Consider the following 4,919-nt stretch of genomic DNA (forward strand, 5'->3'; position numbering starts at 1 on the left):
ATGGTATGATCGATATTTGTAATTGGTGTGACCGATCCTAGTAATTGGTGTGACCGATCCTAGTAATTGGTGTGACCGATCACAAAAAAGTGTGCAATCGATCCTTATAATTGGTGTAACCGGTCCTGGTAATTGGTGTAACCGATCCTAGTAACTGGTGTGACCGATCACAAGTAATACCATGATAATATGGTAACCGGTCCTGGTAATTGACGTAACCGATCCTAGTAACTGATGTAACCGGTCCCAGTAACCATATTAAGGTAGAACCGATCCTTGTGTTTGGTAGAACCGTAAACCCATGATTAGTGTATTGATATTTGATCAATCACACAGTTCTTGGAAGTCAGATGAACCAGTTATAAACTTGTTTGGAAGTGTGTTATAATCAGTTCCAAGATTATAAATATGAAAAAGGATTTACAAAGAAATAAGATGTCGAAATACTTTTAACATGTTCAATAACTCTTATCTTTTATTGTTCAAAGATATTTCTTAAGAACTCAAGGAGATCCTGGACCGAAATAAGTTGAGAATATTTTAATTAAGGTTGTTAATTGTATATGCTTTAAATTACCAGCAATTAAAATGCATATCTCTGGAAAATAAAAATTGGTAATGTGCATTTACTAATTGGATATTTTTTAGTAGGATTTCGGTTAATTTTGCACAGAGCATTTCTAGGAATTATGAAAACCGATTTGGGAAATTATTGCATATCTTAAGAATATTTCGGTTTTGGAAATTCCTTGGTGTCCCAACTTCCTTGGTATATAAATACCCAAGTTGGCATTTCGAGCAAACTATCCTAAGAGCCAGCAAAATTACCTTGTTGTGTTGTTACTGGTGGAGCCGTCTATTTGGAGAGGAAAGTACCATAATTTGGCGAAATCTCTTGCGACCGCTCGTTTAAAGACTTCTGTGTGATCAAGAAGCTCTACAAGTACCGTTGGTGGGAAACTAGATAATTGCAGTATTATTAGTTTTCGATTTGATTGACTAACGGTTGTTGAACTTTGTGTTAGAGCATAGATCGGTCAACCTCGCATGCGTTGCTATCTCAAGCATGTTTGTCAATGTTAGTGATCAAAACTATAAGTCTTGATTTCTACCCTACATAGCTAAGTCTCGGACTAGGATATAAAAGTGTAGTTGAGCTCAAGGACTTCATGGCGATTCATCATACAACGACGAAGATCTATACAAGGAACTGTGGAACTTCATCAACAAAAAGGTATGTGGAGACTTGAACTTATCTATCACTAAAAAGTCTATCTCTTCTATCATATGAGACAAAAGTCGTATGTTGTATAGACTAGATCATACACATTTGACATTTCAAGTTGAGCATTCATTGCTTATCTTTTATCTCGAAATCGTGTGTTGGTAAAGCGTTTCGCTTTGATCAAGTTTATCTTCACCTAGTGACGAAAGTCATGAAAAGTTTCAATCACTTTGAGAATTGCTCTGACGTGAATCGGTATGTGAATAACGGCTACATAGCGTCCTCTGAGAATGTCTCAATGATTGAAATGAGAGTTTAGATTACATAACCATGTATTCCTTGAACTGAAGTTTTCGAACTTTGTTGATCAAGAGAAATCGGGAGGATTGTGGAATTGGCTTGCCAAGTCCGCGAACCCATTCCGCAGACTCAGTCCGCGAACTGTCGGAAGTTATCTACCGAGAATTTGTGCTGGATTTTCCAAAACTCGTTTGTGTGCTAAGTCCGCGAACTGGCGGAAATTCTCTTTCCAAGAATTTCTGCTGAGTTTGGAAAACTCAACCGATTAACTTAAGTCCGCGAACTTGTTTGTGAACTTAAGAGGTTATGATCTAAAGATGTGCTCTGAACATGAAACATTAAATTACTAAGGAATGCTTTGTGCAAACCGTGGCTATAATGTTCATGAGACGATTCAATCGAATCGAATCATCTTTGTTTCAATTGTGTCTTGTGTAGTTACATAAGATCTCATAGCAATTGAACAACTCTTTAACTAGTTCATCTGAGTCAATTGAACTAGTTATGGTGAAGAAGAACAAGGTTAATATGAAATGCTCATATGGTTAACCTTTTGGGTTACTATGTTGAACCAACATACACGTACACGTTTGGGCATGGTTTTCATGAACCCAGTAAACGTCTACCCAAGTGTGTGTGACAAGCTAAGTTTTCGATCTAACGGTTGAGAAATATTAGGTTGAATCTAAATCAGGTTTTCATCTAACGGTGAATAAGGATTGCTTTGTACCTAAGGAAAAACCCTGATTTGAAGGCTATATAAAGGAGACATCTAGCATTGTGCTAAACTAATCCCCACACGTCTGTGTGCTACAAGCGCGCCCGCTAGAGTCGATCTCCATTAACCTTTGATTTTCTTCTCTAAAATCAGGTTAACGACTTAAAGACTTCATTGGGATTGTGAAGCCAGACCGATACTACTTTATTGTAGTTGTGTGATCTGATCTTGCATCTTCTATCGTACGAATACAATCGATTGATTGGCTTGAGATCATGAGAGTTCTCAAATAGGCAAGATAAAGAAGTCACAAACATCTTCGTCTCACTGTTTGTGATTCCTCGACAATCCTCTTGTGTAGTCAGGAAGGATTGTAGAGAGGTAATTGATTAATCTAGGCCGTTCTTCGGGAATATAAGACCGTATTATCAATTGGTTCCTGTTCACCTTGATTTTATATCAAAAGACGGAACAAAACCTAGGGTTTATCTGTGGGAGACAGATTTATCCTTTGATAGACTTTTTTGTGTGAGACAGATCTGTTTATTATCAAGTCTGTGATTTTGGGTTGCAGCAACTCTTGGTTGTGGGTGAGATCAGCTAAGGGAATCAAGTGCGCAGTATCCTGCTGGGATCAGAGGCGTAGGAGTACAACTGTACCTTGGATCGGTTGGAGACTGATTGGGGTTCAACTATAGTCCAGTCCGAAGTTAGCTTGGAGTAGGCTAGTGTCTTTAGCGGCTTAATACAATGTGTATTCAATCTGGACTAGGTCTCGGGGTTTTTCTGCATTTGCGGTTTCCTCGTTAACAAAATTTCTGGTGTCTGTGTTATTTCATTTTCCGCATTATATTGTTTATCTTTATAATTGAAATAATACAGGTTGTGCATTTGTGATCATCAATTGGAAATCCGACCTTTGGTTGTTGATTGATATTGATTGATCCTTGGACATTGGTCTTTGGTACCGTCCAAGTATTCCTTGTGTTTGATTAGGAATCGTTGATTTCTATTAGCTTGAGTAATATCAGAAACAAGAGAGAGATATTACTCCTTGAGATACTTTTATCTAGATTGAGTCTGACTGTCTAGTTGATTCTCTAGCAAAGTATTTCGGAGTTAGTCCATACAGATTGCTAAGCGAAATATTGGGTAGTGGTGTTAGACCCCCGCCTTTTCAATTGGTATCAGAGTAGGAAAACACGTTAAAGACCTTATAAGTATGTGTTTGTAGCGATCTGATTATGGACGAGTCTATCTCTATTAACGTACCACTTCAGAAATTACCAGATGATTCTAAAAGCTTGGATTCACCTGAGAGAACTGTCACATCTAAGTCAATATCCAAACATTCTCTTGATGTAAAAACTGTTGATTGGGAAACTCTCCTAGAAGAACAGTTGGATGAACTTTCTGATGAAGGTGATTCAGATATTGATAGAGATGTTGATGAGGAAGTCTCAGAGTATGTTAAGTTTTTGGATTCGTGGAATATGAAGAAGATTACAACTTCTCATGTCACACCTCTTCTGACTCCTCTCTGTCGGGAAAACAAGAAATTGAGAAGATGTTAGGCAGGTGTTTATTTTTCGAATCGTTCTACCGAATCGATCCTCAAGGATTATGAGGAAAACCTACGTATGAAGTCACTTGAATGTGATAATCTTTATCAAAAGTACTTTTTGTTGGAAGAGAAACTTGCAGAATCTGAAGCAAGGTTTAACTCCCAGCAAACAAGTTTTGACGACAGAGAAAGCGCTTATCTCACTCGAGAAAAATTCCTTGAGGCTGATTTAGCTGGTGCTCTTGATAAAATCAAGATGTTGGAAGATGACTTGAAAAAGTTCAATACTAGTTCAAGCAAATTAACCACTATGCTAGGAGCAAGTAAAAATCATCGTGATACACGAGGATTGGGCTATAAGGGATTAGATGCTCCAAGTACTAGCAAAGAGGTAAAATTTGTCAAGGCTAGTGATTCTTCTCAATAAAAGGTTTCCACTGATGGAAAAAGTGAAATACCTTCTCCGAAAGTTAAGGTTCAAAAGAGCAAAGTTTATCAACCTCCAAAGTTAGCACACACGGATCGAGGTAAGAACATTCCTTATGTTTGCCACTATTGCGGAAATAAAGGTCACCTGGAAAGGAGATGTCGTTTCCGTATAAGGAATGAGAAACTTCATAATGTTCTTGTTTGGGCATCACAAGAAGTTGTGAAACCAAGATCATACGTTAAGACTGATCCTCTTAACGTTACAGGTTGTAATTGTCCAACCTTTAGGCAAAGGAATCAGTGCTATGATAGACCTAGATTTTCCTATTAACGTCGTACGAATCCTTTTCATAATGGTAATGGTTATCAAAAGGATAACTTCGTAAAGACGAAGACAAGATCCGATGCTCCCAATTGGAGAAAGACTAAATTGCAAAAGAATAGTGAATCCAATTCTCTTCCAAGAATTATAGAAGAGAGTGATGGGAAGAAGGTTCCGACTATTCCTAAACGCACTCAGAAGTGGATACCGAAGAAAGACAATGATGTTTTGAGTGTGAAAAGGAATGATCTTCCAGAAAACTCCATGACTATGGAAAAGGCAGTATCCATGATGTTGGAACTTAACAAGTTTTTTGGGAAAATGGAATTGGATGTGAAAGGTTCTAAAAGTGATCTCTTTC

The sequence above is a fragment of the Papaver somniferum genome, chromosome 1, assembly GCF_003573695.1.
Source record: "Papaver somniferum cultivar HN1 chromosome 1, ASM357369v1, whole genome shotgun sequence".
Taxonomy (NCBI): Eukaryota; Viridiplantae; Streptophyta; class Magnoliopsida; order Ranunculales; family Papaveraceae; genus Papaver; species Papaver somniferum.